General features: G+C 45.5%; 1 long non-coding RNA gene across 1 annotated transcript in view; it reads left to right on the plus strand.

Annotated features, from left to right (window-relative positions):
* Window positions 1-11,431, plus strand: part of LOC105236031 — a 60,161-nt gene extending 48,730 nt beyond the window's left edge. Inside the window, exons 8-9 of the long non-coding RNA XR_854464.3 lie at window positions 7,583-7,757; window positions 10,460-11,431. This is a non-coding gene — a long non-coding RNA (uncharacterized LOC105236031). The remainder of the gene's footprint in view (window positions 1-7,582; window positions 7,758-10,459) is intronic.
* Window positions 11,432-17,670: the final 6,239 nt, after the last annotated feature.

The raw sequence follows: 17,670 nt of genomic DNA on the forward strand, positions 1-17,670 counted from the left end.
AGTTCAGTGTGGAGATAATTTTTCAGAATTTCGAAGGCGTTGCACCATTGTCTTTTAGTGCCCTGTGTTGCTATTGAGAAGTTCTAAGTCATTCCATTATTTCTCATTTGTATGTGACCTTTCTCTCTCTCAATCTCTGTCCCTCTCTCTCCTCCCTCCCCCTCCTTGCAGAATCTTCTTTTTCTAACTAATGTTATGAGGTTTCATGATGATTGACTTGGGAGGTGTCATGCCGTGCAATTCTGGGAAGTTCCCCTGAGTTACTTTACTGGTGATTTCCTCCACTTCGTTTTCTCTGTTCCTTCTCTTTGGAACTCTTTACTGTTTGGACGGAACAGATAATTTTTGGTCTATACTGGTCCTCCAGTTTTCTTATCTTTCCTCCTATTTTTTCAGCTCTGACTTTTGCTTCCTTTTCCAAAAAGTTTCCCCAACTTATCTTTCCAGCCTTTTGCTGAGTTATTCACTCACACTATCATATCTTTAATTTCCAAAACTCTTTTTTTGTTTTTGGACTACTTGTTCTTTTTATTTTATTTATTTATTTATTTATTTATTTATTTATTTATTTATTTATTTAAAGATTTAATTTATTTATGTGACAGCCAGCCAGCGAGAGAGGGAACACAGCAGGGGGAGTAGGAGAGGAAGAAGCAGGCTCCCAGCGGAGGAGCCCGACGTGGGACTCGATCCCAATCCTGGAATCATGCCCTAAGCCAAAGGCAGACGCCCAACAACTGCGCCACCCAGGCGCCCCTACTTGTTCTTTTTAATAGTATCCTGTTCTTGCTTTATGGATCCAATGTCTTCTATATCTCCTTCTTTATGGACAATAATGATCATTTTGCTTTTAAGTTTTCTCCTCCCCGCATAATCTTTTTCTTCTAAATCTCTTTTCTTCTGTGTGTTTCATATTAAAGGTGTTCTCACAGGCCTAGGAATCCTGGCTTTTTTGTGTGTGTTTAGGGGAGGGGAGTGAAAGGTGGGTGGAGGCTGCCTATGGGCAGGGTCCTAATGAAAGGGAACTCCTCTGTAGGGCTACTGTGGGGGGCTCTCAAGTGAGTTGCTTTAGGTCTTTCCCCTAGAGCTGGTCAGAATTCCCAGAGGAGATCTGCCTGTGTCTTGCCTTTAGGGTCATGTCCTGGCTGCCAGAATTCTGGGGCTGACCTGGGGAAGATAACTTGGGATTTGAACATTCACCAAACCCTCCTGTCTCTGTGAGGCACCCCAGGCTGCTGCAGGCTGCCTTTGCTGCTATCTGTTTCTTTTTAACAAACTACCCTGAAACTTTGTGACTTGGAGCCACCATTTAATTTCGCTTATAATATTGAGGGTGAGGAATTTGGTAGCTTGGCTGGGTGGTGTGTCTCTGATTACATGGCCTTAGTTGGTACAGCTGGGATGGGTGGTCCACTTCCAGGCTGTCTTCTCACTCCCGAGGCGCGGCCTCTCTCAATTTCTCTTTCTCTTTCTCCATGGTGTCTCACTCTCTGGGGTCTCTCTGCATGGCTTGGGCTTCTCACAACGTGGTCGTCTGAGGTAGCCATACCTTTTACATGGCTGCTGACTTCCAATAGGCAAGGAGCAAAAGCTGTCAGGCCAGCTATGACCAGAGCTGGCATAGTGTCACTTCCAGCATATTCTATTCATCAGTAAAGTCACACTGATCCTCCCGCCCTCTGCCTGGATTCAAAGATGTGGGGAATTAGGAGAATTCCTCTTTCATCAGGAAGAGGAAGGTCACATTGCATACGAGCATGTGGGTTGGGAGATTTGCCATCTTTGGAAATTTTAATCTGCCACACTGCCCAGATTAAAGTTGATTTAAACAAAATTCTAGTGAGTGTGATTTTCGCCAGTAGAAATATTTATCAATTGTTTCTTCTTTGTAGCTCTTCTCCATAACTTCCAACGTGTGGAAAATCCAAATTAAAAATCCCTGCCTTTCAGAGTAAGCTTATATCGTAGATTAAACATTTGCTCTGATTCTTCAAAGTAGTCTTCTTTCTTTTTTTGTGTACTCAATCTTTTCCTGAATTCTGGGATTTTTATTTTGTTTTGATTTGCTTTTTCTTTCGAAAGGAGATCTATATTTATCTGGCTTGGAAATTTGAGATCATTTTGTCAGCGATCTTGTTGGTTCCTGTTCTCTGAGTCCCAGAGGGAAAATTTTAAGTTTTTATTTCTTTGGTAACTGATGGGGGCCTTCCCCAGATCCCTCCGGGCAGCCAGCAGTTCTGTGTGTGAGGCGCTGGTGTAATTGCCAAACCGCCCTAAGTTCCACCCACCGACTGTGTCACAGTCCCATTCTCTTGTAGTTCACGTGTGAGAATTTCCCAGGTCTTTGGGGGAAATTTCACTCACTTACTCCCAACATGGCCTTTCTTTGTCAGTGCTGTGTGGTTCTTGTGAATACTTTGACCCCTCTGTTTTCACCTCCACCAAGTCACGCCTACCTCCTCAAAGTTTCTAGTGCATTAATACCATTCTTCCTTGTTTTACGTGAATGTTAAAGACTTTTCTCCCTCTCAGGATGACTCTGTGATTCTTTCAGTGGGATTGGGGAAGGGGGGGCATTAAACATGTCAGCTCCAATTGCCATCTGTAAGTCTCATTGGTCCCTCTGTCCTTGGTTTTTGTCAACCAGGTTTACGGAGACACGCTCCGAAGATTTGCTTCTGCCTGAGAGAGTGACTGTTTTCTTTTCTCTGGCTTGTAAGAGGGGCAAACATGATAGCAGTGGTTCTCAATCCTGGCCGCACGTTAGGATCACCTGGGGGACTTTGACAAAATGCTGATGTCCAGGCTGCACCACCGGATGCCATGATTTGTGTGACCTGGGATGGGGCCAGTCATCAGCTTTTGTCAAAGCTCCCCAGGTGGTTCTGATACTGAAGGGGCTGAAAACCAATGGATCTTAGAATACTGGGTGCCTGTCGTAAGCCTGGGAGGCCCTTTGGAATGGGGAGAAGGAGGAAAAGGAAATGGTAGGAGTAGAAAGGGAATCATCATAGGGTTTTAGTGCCTGTGAGTGTCCGCATAACCTTACATTACCTCTTTGAGGCCCCATTTCCCTCTCTAGTAGCAATAAGGATACCTACCTCATGGTACTGATGCAAGATGACCCTGCACGTCTGTGAAAGCAAACGTTTGTCACTTAAAAAAAAAAAAGAGGGAGAAAATGTAGTGCTAGAAAAGGAAGAGAAGTGACATGAAAGAAAAGAAAAATTCATAAGATTGAGAACAATGGATGGTATCCCTTCCACTAGCGGTTGGAGTTTGGCATGAATTGAAATCACTTCTTTTTTAATGGTGAGTTAGCTGCAGGGGACATTCCAGGAAAGGAGTCAAAAGGTGCCTAAATTTGGACTCCACATCTTTGAATGCTTCCTTAGCTCTATCAGCCGTCATAATTCCAGTGATGAGCTCACAGGTTTCGCTCTCATTAAATGTTATCCATATTTCCTGCCTGTCCTCCCAAAAGTAAAGTCCTGCAATGTAAAGTCAGGATTAATGGGCAGGGGGAGCAGGTACTGAAGGAGGCTTATAATCTTTTCTCTAAAGCTTGTGCAAAGACCTCTTGTCTTACTAGGCGCAAAAGAAGTCCTGGTCATGAAGAACCATCAACCTCTCTGCCTTCTTAAGTTGATTTCATAAGTAACGCCTTCATAAACGTAATTAATCTGTACTCAGTACTATAGATTTTGTGAGAATACGAGGATCTCGCTTCTTTCCCTTCCCCTTTATAGGGAGTTGAATTATGTATCCCCCTCAAAAGCCACATCCACATCATAACCTTTGCGGGGTGTTTTCTCCGACACCAGCCAATTCTGCAATTCTTCAACACCGAAACTGGTCTTCCAACAATTCCGTTACATTCTGACATGATTACCCAGGGTTAGTGCGGACCCCACAGGTTAAGGGCTCAGTCCCACTAGACTGTCTCACTTTGGATGCCAGTCATGAGTCTCAGGCCACCCAGATTTCTGACTGATCAGATATAAGTTGAAGGTATTCATGACCCCCTCCTCAGAAGGGCTCACAGAACTCAGGAAAACAGGTTACCTATGTTTATTGGTTTATTAGAAAGGATAAAATTCAGGAATAGCCAGATGAAAGAGATGCACAGGGCAGTATGGGGCAGGGATATAGCGCTTCCACACTCACCCTGGCAGGATTCAGAACCCAGAACTCTCTGAATCACCTAGTTCAAGGGTTTTTATAGAGCTCAGTCTCCAGCCTTCCTACCCACCCTTCCCCAGAGATTGGTGGGTGAGGCCAAAAGCTCCAACCCTCTAATTACTTGGTCTTTCTGATGACCAGCCCTATCCTGAGGGTATCAAGAGGCCCTAAGTCACTTCCTTAGCATTAACTCCAGGGTCATTGAAAGGGGCACATTATGAATAACAAAAGACACTCCTATCGCTCAAGAAATCCCAAGGGTTTTAACAGCCCTGTGTCAGGAACCCGGGGCAAAGACCAAATATATTTTCATATTATACCACACCCATGATACCTGTGCATATGATTCTATTTGGAAACAGGTTTTTGGAGATGCAATTAAGTTAAAGATCTTGAGATGAGATTATTTTAGATTTAGGGGAGGTTCTAAATCCAGTGATTGGTATCTGTTTGAGAGGACCAGGATGGAGAGAGACACACAGAGGAGAAGGCCATGTGAAGGCAGAGGCCGGATAGGAGTTATGCTACCATGAGAACAGAAGTGCCTGGAGCCACCAGGCCCCACATTAGGAGAGGCAAGGAGAGATTCAGAGCTTTTGGAGGGAGCACTGTCCTGCTGACACCTTGATTTTTGACTTCTGGTCTCCAGAACTGTGAGAGAATGAATTTGGGTTGTTTTGAACCATCAGGGTTGTGGTAATTTGTTATGGCAGCTCCAGGAAATGGTACACCCTTCCCCATACCCTCTTCCTTCTTCTTCTTCTTCCTCGTTTAGCTTAATTATAATGTTTAAGAAATTATTCTTGTTCTCAAGAGAGGTTTAATTACATGAGAGCAAAGTACACATGCTACTTGAGTTAAGTGACCAAACAGGACCATAAGATGGGGGTGCCAGAAGCCGCCAGGTGGCTGAGTGCTAAGTGTAGAGTGCATGTAATAAGTACAGGGAGGTCGGGGACTCCTTTGTGGTGAGGCTCAATGTTTCTCTTGATCAAGCATTCCTTGATCCTGAGAACTGGCTTTCCCTCTTCATGCTCTAGAAGATGCCTCTTACTTAGCAATATCACTTGGATGTCTCAATTCTGACCCTCCTGCTAGACTCTTCTAGGTCAAAGATTTTTCTAGATCATGCTCCCAGCAAATTTTATACTTGCCTGCCTCTTAAGGGATTTTTAGAATATATGCGACTTAAAGATGGCAGACCAAAACCACTGGGTTGTTTGATCTCTCATGAGAGACCGCGAGACAGTCAAGATCCACACTGATGAAATGCTTTTTCATGTCTGGGAAAAATGGGTACTTTGAACTTTGAATTAATTATTGTTTTCTCTCTCTTGTTTCTAAATTAAAATCAATCACTACTGGATGATGTCACAAAAAAATGGCCAATTAGGAAGCTCTAGGAATCTGTCCCTTCACTGAAACAATGATTGAATTGGCAGGAACTGTCAGCCCATTCATGGACCAAAACAGCCTCTGAAGGGATTTAAATAGTCAGGAACTTTTTTTTTCCCCCTCCCTTCACACCTTTTGCAAGGTGGGCATTTAAGGAAATCTTTGTCAGGTTATTGCCTATTACAGATATAACAGAACAGAAACATCAGGGACCACAATAAAGAAGAAATACACATGTTGCAAAAATAGTTTGGAAAAGTAACAGTTGACTTTAGCTTTCAACAAGTAAGATTCCAGAGGTGGAAGAGAGCTAAATCTCTAGAGTTACCATACCTTAATACTCAGTGTCCAGTTCTCAACAACATACAAAATCTACCAAAACAAACAAACAAACAAAACTTAAAGAAACCCCAGGAAAATATGGCCCATTCACAGGGGAAAACAACTTTGATAGAAATCATCTCTGAGGAATCCCTGACGTTGGAATGATTGGTCAAAGATGTTAAATCTGCTGTCTTAAATATGTTCAGTGAGGACGAAAAGAATTCGGGAAAACAATGTATGAACAAAATGAGAATACCAACAAAGAGATAGAAATTATAAAAAGGAATCAAACAGAAATTTTGGAGGCAAATAATACGATAACTGAAATGAAAAACTCACTAGTGAGGTTAAACAAGATTTGAGCTGGCAAAAGAAAGCGTCAATGAACTTGTAGGTAAGACCCTAAACTCATCCAGTGTGAGGACCAGAAGGAAAAGAAAATGAAGAATAGTGAACTGAGCATGAGGGATGTGTGCAATATCATGAAACATACTAACACACACATTTCAGGAAGGAGTCCTAGGAGAAGATAGGAAAGGGAAGAAAACAGTTTCGATCAATAATAGCTGAAAATTTCCCAAATCTGAAAAAAATACATGAACATAGATGTCTAAGAAGATCAATGAACTCCATGAAGGATGAACTCAGACCACACTGAGACACATTATAGTCAAACTATCAAAACATGAAGATGAAGAGAGAATCTTGAATCTTCAAAGACAAGGGACTTACCATTCTCAAGAGATCCACGATAAGATTAACAACTTATTTCTCTTCAAAAATCATGGAGGCCAGAGGCAGTGGGATGATATATTTAAAGTCCTGAAAGAAAGAAACCTGCCAACCAAGAATCCCGTATCTGGCAAAACTATCTTTCGGGGTGCCTGGGTGGCACAGCGGTTAAGCGTCTGCGTTCGGCTCAGGGCGTGATCCCGGCGTTATGGGATCGAGCCCCACATCAGGCTCCTCTGCTATGAGCCTGCTTCTTCCTCTCCCACTCCCCCTGCTTGTGTTCCCTCTCTCGCTGGCTGTCTCTATCTCTGTCAAATAAATGGGTAAAATCTTAAAAAAACAAACAAAAAACAAAAACTATCTTTCAAGAATGAAGGCGATATTAAGACATTTCCAGATAAACAAAAGCCGAAGGAGTTTAGTACTAGTAAATCTGCTGTATGATAAATGTTAAAGGGACTCTTTCAGGCTGAAATGAGAGGACAGTAGACTTTAAATCAAAGCCATAAGAAATAAAAAACACAAAGAGCACAGGTAAAGGTAGCTATATAGGTTAAGTATAAAATCCAGTATCATTGCACTTTGTTATGGTTTGTAACTTTTCTCTTTTTTCTATGTGATTTAAGAGGCAAAAGCATAAAACAATGATTATAGGTCTACGTTAGTGGGCATACAATGGATAAAGGTGCAGGCTGTGACAATAACAGCGTAAAGGGGGAGAGATGGAGATATTCAGAGCACAATGTTTGTAAATTTTTGAAACCCAGTTGGCATTACTCAAACTAGGTTGTTAAAAGTTTAAGATGTTAATTGTAATCCGCATGATAATGACTAATAACTTAAAAAATGCAGGAAAGGCAAGAAGAGGGGATTTAAAAAGGCATACTACAAAATCAAACAGTACCAAAACATTTTTTTCAGTGTACCTTGTAATGGTTTTTCCACATAGGTTCTTACAACCCAGCCTGTGGGAGGGGAGTCAGTAACGCACTCTACTCGGGCAGCTTGGAACCATTAGCTGTGAGATAGTGCGCTGAACCAGACTGACAAGGCCAAGTGAAGACCTTGGGTTAAAGAAAGAGCACAAGAGAATGGAGAACATGCTGGACTAAAAGACAGCAGAGGTAGGTTCTAGCTGCTTGCACTCTNTAAGATTTTTTATTTATTTATTAGACAGAGATAGAGACAGCCAGCGAGAGAGGGAACACAAGCAGGGGGAGTGGGAGAGGAAGAAGCAGGCTCATAGCTGAGGAGCCTGACGTGGGGGCTCGATCCCATAACGCCGGGATCACGCCCTGAGCTGAAGGCAGACGCTTAACCACTGTGCCACCCAGGCACCATAGCTGCTTGCACTCTTTGCTGCTGACAAGCCGTATGACAACAGACACCTCTTAGTTTTCTTTTTCCCTAAGGAGAGGATGTTGGACTAGATAATCTCAAAGGTCTTTCCAGTCTGCTGATGGCACCAAGGTTTGCATGGTAGGGCATGCCCTCTGAACTGAAGAGCATGAGTGATGGAGACGTTCTCTACTCATTCCTGGTGCAGACGTGCATTCTCTGAGGTTAATTTTATTTTTGAATTTTTTATTTTTTAAAAAAGATTTTATTTATTTATTTGACAGAGAGAGAGAGCACAAGCAAACAGAGTGGCAGGCAGAGGGAGAGGGAGAAGCAGGCTCTCCTGATGAGCTGGGAGCCCGACGTGGGGGCTCCATCCCAGGGCTCTGGGATCATGACCAGAGCCGAAGGCACACGGTTAACTGACTGAGCCACCCAGGTGCCCCTGAGGCTAATTTTGAAAGGGGCTAAAGTGTCATATGGCTGGAAGGGACCTTGCAAAAGCACTTAGTGCAAGAGGCATGACATCCACCACAATACTGATATCTTCTGTCTGTGTTGTTTTTCTAAGTTACCTCCAGAAGCAGCCTGATATATATATATATATATATATATATATATATTTTAAGGTGGTTAGACAGTTATATTCTCTGGAGAATGCTGGGAGCAGAGGCTGGAAGCCAGCTAGGGCTGCAAGGCAAGGCGGGCCCTCACTCCTGACTTTGGCAGGTGGGTGTAGATGCCGCCGCTGGCCAGGGCGAGGGGGAGGCCACCAGGCAGGGCAGAGCAGTAAGCGAAGCTGCCCCGGCAGGTACCTAGCCAGGATCTCCCAGGCATGAATCACAGTGTGACCAATATCACTTTGAGTCTGTGAGTCAGGTAAGGCAGACATTCAGTTCAAGTAAAGGAATACGTATTGACGGTCCTCTGTGTGCCAGGCAATGTGTTCAAACCTGCACACGGAAGAAGGGCCCTGCCTTTAAGGAGCCCATGTAGTCTATCTGCCCCAGGTGAGGAGACTGCTGCTTAGGAAGGCTGGGTTTTGTGAATGACATCACATGAGAAGAGGCGTAGCTGGGGCAGGAAGCCAGGTCTGATTTCTAGCCCAGAGAACAGCGTGAGGCTGCTGCTGGATCAGCTCATCCACCATTTTCATGACTCCGGAAGAGGCGGCTATAGAACTTCTCTTGCAAATAAACACAGGTCGGGCACACCTGCCGGTAGGGAGTTAGCTCTAATCGGTAGCCTGAGCATCTCATGTTGAAGTTAACACTTATTTCCTCTTGTTCTATTTAATTGAAAAACACACAGTCCCTGCCCTTTTTCACTTCTGGTCAGTGACAGAAGTTCCTCATTCAACATTTTGCACAACACATAAACACGGCACCCTTGGGGCAGGAGGAGAGGCAGACGAGGGGCAAGCAGAACGACTCATCCGAGCTCTCTGGGAAAGTCAGGGCCCAAGAGCCAAGCATGTTCCTGTGGCAAGGTTTGCAAAGCTTGCACTTTCTTCGTCTGGATGTGAAGGCCCCATTTCTCTCCTAGGCCTTGGTGAAAACTTCATTTTTCAAAGGCCTTGCTTTCTCCTTAACCATCATATTAACTTTTATCTGATTATTTTAATGGGCTTGGGGATGGACATCTATTTCAACTTGGTGCCAATTCTGTCACATCTCTGAAGTCATTTTATGTCCCTTCCTGAAGGCCAGAATTGTACGGCCAGTAAAGAATTAAGTAAGCATGGAGACCAGTGGGCTGAATGGTGGCCCCCAGCAGATCAGACTCTGACCCCTGGAATCTGTAAATGTTACCTTATTTGGAAAAAAATAAATAGGCTTTGAAGACGTGACTAAGTTAAGAACCTTGAGACAGGGAAATTACCCTGCATTATCTGGTTGGGCCCCCAATGCTGTCAACAGTGTCCTTGTAAGAGAGAGGCAGCAGGACCTCACACACACAGAAGACAAAGTGATGCGGAGACAGGGGCAGAGATTGGAAGGATGTGGCCAGAAGTGAGAGAATGCTGGCAGCCACCAGAAGCCGGAAGAGGCAAGGGATGGACTCCCTTCTAGAGCTTCCAGAGGGAGAGCCTCCTGACAACGTCTTGATTTCCGCCCGTGAGACTGAGGTTGAACTTCTGCCTCCAGAGCCATGAGAGAATATAAATTTCTGTTGCCTGAAGCCACCAGGGTTGTGACAATTTGTTACAACAGCCATACCTCATATGGGGACAAAAACATTCTGGCCTCTATCGTTGGAGCAGTCTGGCAAAGCCTATGGCTCCTTTCTCAGCAAAGTGGTTTCAGATGATAAAATAAAATATGTAAGACCATGCAGAAAGGCAAATATATTGAACTACACGTGTTAGAACATAAGAAAACAACTCCATATGGCCTTGAGTCCGCTAATCAAAATGACACATTTCAGGTACAGGCAAGTTAGAGCTCATTTTATTTATTTTTAAAGATTTTATTTATTTATTTGACAGAGAGAAAGCACAAGCAAGGGAGCAGCCTAGAAGGAGAAGCAGGTTCCCCGCTGACCAGGAACCCGATGTAGGACTCAATCCCAGGACCCTGAGATCATGACCTGAGCTGAAGGCAGACGCTTAACCGACTGAGCCACCCAGGCGCCCTGGAGCTGAAGCTGATTTTATTGTTAAGAAACATTAATGTGAAGGCCACTGCTGTAGGGCCGGCTGGAGTCACACACTGTGTTGTGCTGTGGTCTGCCGTAAAGAAGGTTGAGAGCAGGCGGGATCTCCTGTGGGGTCTAATACCTGCTATTGTTTTGAACTGGTGATCAAAGTCAAGTGTTCCAATATATGGGCAGTAACTGCAGGGGCATCATGGAAATAGCTGGTGTTCTCTGAGACCGAGCCTCAGGAATAGCCAATGCTCTGTGGTTTGCTGCCTACATCCCCCTGTCGAAGCAGATACCGAATGTCAGATGGTGAACGTTGGGCGCAGGACGCCTGGCTCAGAGAAAGAAGAAGCAGGAGCGCCCGCGTGAGTGGCCGCCATGTGGAGTCGGGGCTGCAGGGAGGCCAAGGAGGGCCAGGCAGGCGCTTGGCCTGGCTTGCATGGGAGCTGGGGCCCCCCAGGTGGGCCCCCTGAGAGGCAGCAGCTCACAGGAGCTGCTTGGGGATAAAGCAGGCACGACAAATTGGACAGGGTGTCAGGTGGACTATGAAATATGACGGATTAACAGCCGAGGCTGGTGGTATGACCTGCCTTCAGACACTTCATTTAGAAGTTATCATATTGCTGGATGCTTCCTATAATTTGCGATGATGCTGATTGTGATAAATCGTGAGTTTCTGGCAAACTCCCCCAGCCCGCTCCAATGGCTGAGCAGAGAAAATGTGTGATTCTATGGGAACATTCATGCCACGAACGAGAGCTGGGAGCTGCCTGTAAACAGAATGCTCAGGCCGTGAATAAAGTAATTAAATCAAGCTAATTAAATCACAATAAAAATAATTTTAATTTAATTAATTTCTCTGCAGTGATTGAACATTATGTTGCAACCATGAGGCTTCCTGAGCACTAATAGAATTTAGGGGCTGGGACACTGAAGTTGTGGTCACTGGTGTGGTACGTGGGTTATTGTTAAGGGAATGAAATTAAATACGTTGAATGAGATGCCGAAATGTTGACTAAGCCACAAATAGAAAATGGTTTTGGAATTAAGATAATGAGGTCTTTTCCTTTCCCAGTTAGGCTTCTGTATTAACTGGGGCAATAAATGTCAAATTTGGTCATAATTTAAAAGGTCTAGATAACGTAGATGGTGCACAATTGCTTCATTGTGCCGGGAGTTGGTGGGAAACCTTAGGCCAATATCCCAGTAGTGAGCAGAATTACTGGGGATACTTACCCGTTGTCAGTCCTATCCCAAAGTCTGCGGTACCTGATAAAGACCCTAGAAGCCCTAGAACTGGAATCTTGTGAGGTCCTCAGTCAAGGAGTTAAACAAGTGGCAGTGGGTTTTTAATAGCAGCATGACAGACCTAGGTGAGGGATAGAGAAGGACTTTTTATCTGGGTTAGTTACTAACCAATAACCAGTTACTTCTCCTTCTTCTTCTCCTTTTTTGTTTTTTAAACAGTTACTTTTTTTTTTTTTTTAAGAGGAGGGGAGGTGGGGGAAGAGAGGGCAGAGAGAGAGGGAGAGCAAGACTCTTAAGCAGGCTCCACGCCCAGTGGGGCTCGATCTCACGACCCTGAGATCATAACCTGAGCCGAAACCAAGAGTTGGATGCTTCACTGACTGAGCCACCCAGGCACCCCTTAACCAGTTACTTCTTAAAAATGTGACCATGCCTCCCCCTACACCCCATCCCTTATCCCCAGAGAGCCTTACACGAGCCGGTGCTCAAATATTTATTATTAAATTGAATTACTGAGTTCTCAGGGAATTTCTTCCCTTAGCCTTTGGAAATGAGGACGAATGCTCTTCTTGCAGTGCTGTTTAGAACTGTTCAGTTTCTAAGCAGGAGGATACTCACACGAGACGACCTCTCAAGGTCACCTCCGCGAGACTAATTTTGTCATGTAAGCAACACTGGAATTCTGAGTGTGTGTTAGCAGCCGCTCGCGTAATTACCAACTGTGATTTTACAGGAGCCTCTGCTTTGGATCCCAATATTATTTATCATGCACGTTACTTTAATTAATATTTTGTGTGTGTGCCAACATTTGAACCAGACCTCATTATGACTAGTCGGGGCACTGCTTTGTTTGTTGAGTGCGATTGTTTTCCGGGATGCAGCTGGTTTCCTTCCCCGGCAGCCAGGCAGGGCGAAGAGACCCAGGGGCCAGCGTTTGCGAAAGGCTCTGCTGCTGCAAATACATGCGGTGATCCTCGGTCCTAGATGGCTCACCAGCCAGGAGCTGTTCCTCCATCCAAAGGAGGGGGGATGCGGGGAGGCCCCTCGGGAGGGCTCTACACACTGCATGAGGTTCCCCAGAGAGAGGGAAGCAGGAACAGCGTGCGTGGTGTCTGAGTGCTGCACACCAGCCCTAGGAACAAGGGGTGTCCGTGCGCCTTTGAAGAGTGAATTGGCACCTTTTCTGTTGTCTGTTGTTTCATAATTGTGCAAACAGTGTGAAATCCAGGCTAGCACAATGCCCATGAGCTCCAGCTGGTCGCTGCGCTCAGTGCGCACAATAACCGCAGACCCCCTGTTCCCCCCACCGTGCTCTGCACGAGGGACGTGTGGGCAGGTGCTCTTCTTCCTGGGAGAGCTGCCCCTGAGGTTAGAACATGACATTTTCCAGGAGGAGACTTTTGTTGCTCTGGAAAGAACTTCCAGCTTAACCTGCATGCCAGCTATTTCTTTCCCGGATCCTTGAAGTCAGCTGCACCTGCGTTCTGATCCCCCACCCCACCCCGAAACACTTCCTTGGTGCCTCCCTTCCTTGCAGGTGCAGACATCTATCCTCAGCGGCGTGAACGCGTGGAATCCTCATGTCTCTAGAGCATCTTGCCCTTCCTGGCACCTCCTTTTAGAAAGATGCTACACACCCCCCTCAAATGAGGCTCCACATCTCAGTATTTGCTAATGAGAATTAAAACCCTAAAACTGGTTTTGACCCCTTTCCCTTACTCTCATAGACTCCTAAGCCTAGTTCTATTCATATCATTCTTTATTATACTTCAAGTCATATTATCTAACCTTCAGTCAAGGGCAGATGTGTTTCCAGACCTGTGCCAAGCACCTTACCTGCCTCGTGGCATTTCGTTGTCACCGGAACTCTACGAGGCAGGTGCTATTCTCCTTTCTTTGTTATGGATGACGGAATGGTGGCTCGCACACGTGAGCTTACCCCACGTCACAGCTTGTAAGTGGCCAAGCTGCTACTAAAATCAATGTCCTGGGGTGCCTGGGTGGCTCAGTCAGTTAAGCATCTGCCTTCAGCTCGGGTCATGATCTCTGGGGTCTGAGATCAAGTCTCCTGCTGAGCAGGGAGCCTGCTTCTTCCTCTCCCTCTGCCCCTTCCCCCCTCTGCTCGTGCTCTCTCTCTCAAATAAATAAATAAAATCTTAAAAAAAAAATCAAAGTCCTTCTCTTTCTGCAATCCCTCCTCCTGACCATTGTACTCCCCCCAAAACGAATCAACCATTGAGATCTCTTTTGTAAATGTTCTGCCCTCTCTTTCCCGACTCGGGGCTGCCCAGGAGCGCACGGATTGCTGGTCTGAGCCCAAGCTCCGAAATCTTCCTCCGAATCCTCTTTGCCAGCCTGGAAAGCCATTTTACAGAAGGGAGATTTTGGACCAGCTAAGAATGTTAGGACAATTTTTTTTTCTCTGATAAAGTAAATTAACTACACACTGTGCATCTCTATCAGTCCAAGGATTCTGTCACAGGAGGAAATCTCTTTAAAGGGTTTGAGTTGGACGTCTTGAATGCTGGACTTTCAAGCAGCTCTGAGGTTCAGGTCCTGTGCCCGCAGGCGGCACTCAGCTTTGTGGGGACCCCGCTTGTCAGCTCTCAAGGCGGTGCCAGCCACAGCCATGGGCCCCCCGGCACAGCTCTACATACCTGACTGCAGAATTCCCCCTTGATCCCCTTCTCTCTTCTCCTCTGCTCATGCTCCGTGTTTCTCTTTTTCTCTCCAAATGGACTTTTCCAGTTCTCCTCTCCATTCCTCTGCCTGCCCCTCCCTTGCCTGTCATCTCGACTGGGCGCTGGGCTCCCCACAACATTGTTCGGGTGGCCTGTGCCTGTTTCATCATTCTAGGCTGAAAACTAATAATAACAGAAAATGCAAGAAGAGAAAATATTTACTAGTTCTGACATGGCTTGCATTAATGAAATTATGTTTGGGGGCATTTCGATTGAACTGGTGTAATTGCAGGTTGCAAAGTCTAATAGCAGCTCATGCGGGGATATCATTTTGTGTTATTTTGCTTTCAGGTTTTTGTTAATCCAGTGGGTTTGGTGGAATCAGAGGGCTGCTATGAAGAAAAAAAATTTAAAAAAGCCTGAGCAACCTGCTGGCGGGAGAACAGCCTTGTCAAACTAGCAGGTAGCTGCACGTTTAGCCTTTATCCCGCATACAATGAGGGCAATCACCGGGGCCTGTAGAAAGAGTATTGAACTGTCCACACAGGACATTTCTGTTGAAAGTAGTTCTTTTGATTTCATCTTCCCAGCCTAATGTAATAAAAACAGACATTATGGAACACATTCATCTCAGTTTGATAGGGACCATCATGAATACCCAGCAACGCGGGCAGTCATAAAGGTTATCCAACTGCCGGAAGTGACTTGGAAGATGATTGGTGGTCCAAAGGTTGTGAGCACCTCACCCTAGATGGGGGGGCGGCCAGCCGTCCCGGGAGCAGACCAACGTGTGGATGGAGTGGAAGCATGCTGTTGCCACTGGGAGAATATTTAACTTCTCAGACGTTGTCACTTGTAGCCATGAGCCCGTTTTCTCCAATTAGCCAAACCTTGCGGGGTTATCTCAAAGGAAGAAGAAAGGAAAACAGAGGAAAGGAATGTCGAACTTATTTTGGCTGATCAGATGGCCATTTCTATGGAAACAGAAACAGAGGCAGGAACCGGCCATGGTCAGAGGCCTGGTTCCTGTCAGCTTCTCTCCCTTTCCATAGTTCCGACTTCCATACTCTGATTCTGGGACTTTATGACCTCAGTGGGGACCAGCTACAAAGAAAAAAGCTTCATATAACTTGAGAATTTAGAAGTTTTCCTCCAAACAAAAAGCTCACAGAAGTTAGGCCGACTGGCATATGGGAGGATTCAAACTTACTACACCTTCTGCCTTCTTTAACTACTTGCTGCATTCCAGGTTTGCTGTAACATGGTAAACGTCACTCCCAATATTTGCCGGTTGCCCGGGTGCTATTTTCTGCACACTCGCTAAAGTGCGTGGAAAGGAATTGCTTCTTCTCCACCAATTATACTCCGCCATGAGTTTATAGGTAACCTTTTAATGGGTTTTAGACCAAAAACAGGTGAGTAATTGCAGAATGAATATGAAACATGGTATATAGATACAATTCCTGAAACTGAATAAAAGCCCGATATTTCTTTCAGGTTCGAAAGGCTTACGCCTTGTTCTAATAATTACTGTTGGAATCATTGTATTTTATACCGTGCTCATTTGCTCATGCATTCATTCAGCAAATGCCATCAAGCACCTACTGTGTGCCGAAATTCAGGTGTTGGATTCTGGGAGTTCAGAGACAAACGACAAAGTCCCTGCTCTCAGGCAAATTATAGGCTAAAAGACAACGTAGATGGTCCCAATACAGTGTAAGAAGCACCTTGATAGGGAGACACCCGGGATACAGTAGGATCCGAGAGGGGAGCCATAGATCCAGCTGTGTGCGTGTGTGTGTGTATGTGTGTGCCCGTGTGCGTAAGCATGCGTGTGTGTGTACACACACGCTACATGCTCATGGGTGTTTTGAAGGGCATAGTTTAAAAATAGGCTCCCTGGTGGAGATGATGTCTAAAATAAATGTTGGAAGATAAACGGTAGTTAGACAATGACAGGGAAAGAAGTTACATTCTCGATAAGAGTAACGACAATAGTAAATTGCATTCCAAAAATGACAAGTTACTTTGTTAATGAGAGCCGTGGTTACTTGGGGTCCAGGTGATGGATGAGTCTGGAGAAACTGGTGGTGCTCTTGTGTTTCATGCCAATGGGTTTATTTGTTGAAGGAAGGAGGGAAGGAGAGGAGGAAGAAGTGGCAACAGGAAGAATTGAGGACCAAGAAAGGACCTGAGATTTCTTTTCTGCTTGTGTCTGGTGATTTTCGTAAGTATGTGATGTCTTTTGCTATTTATTCTCTGAACTCAGTTTAATCATTTATGAAAGAAGAGCTATCCCTCTTTCCTAGGGAAGCTGTAAGGGTCGCATGAGATGGTGCTGTAAGATGCTTAACACAGTCCTTGGCGCATTACGAATGATCAGTAAACGGCTGTCGTTATTCTTACGTCGATGAGCGTGGAGGGTGGACTGCAAGGGCGAGACCTGGGGCAGTACCATGGCTGGAATGAGTTACCAGTGAGAGCTGATGCTGGTCTGAGACAGGGTGGAGAGATAGCAACAGATGGGACAGATATGGAGGAGGCAGAATGTGCAGGGCCGGTGAGGGATGATGTGCAGGGGTGAGGGAGAGGAGCATCAAGAACAACTTCTAGGTTTCTGGCTGGGTGTTTGGTGGGCCTTCCACTGAGATGGACACAGAGGAAGCCGAAGGCCGTGTCCACAAAGCGCAAGACCATGCAACACCCAAACCCAAAGCAATCCTTTGTCTGTAGAACTTGTTTTCAAAACCGGACTCAAATTGGGAGCACGTGAAGCCATGGCGGGCATTGGTGGGTGGGATGCAGAGCCATCCTGGTGAGCTGGGGGTTCAGAGCAATTCCTGCCAGAGGAAACTTTCCCAGTGCCATGTGACCACCTGCACCTCCTCCTCGTGTGACCTGCTTCTCCCCAGTGCCTTGACCACCTGCCATCCTACCAGCTGGACGGCTTACCTTGTCACATGACCTGTGATGCTGGCGACCTCTGACCCTCCCCAAGCCAGACCTGGTGTCATGCCGTCTAAACCTGCTGCTGGGAGAAAAACAAGCATTATGAATCCTGTTTCTTTGTGTTCTGGCCAAAGTAATAAAATATATTCCCAATACGAATACTGCAATTTAAATTTAT

The sequence above is a fragment of the Ailuropoda melanoleuca genome, chromosome 9, assembly GCF_002007445.2.
Source record: "Ailuropoda melanoleuca isolate Jingjing chromosome 9, ASM200744v2, whole genome shotgun sequence".
Lineage (NCBI taxonomy): Eukaryota > Metazoa > Chordata > Mammalia > Carnivora > Ursidae > Ailuropoda > Ailuropoda melanoleuca.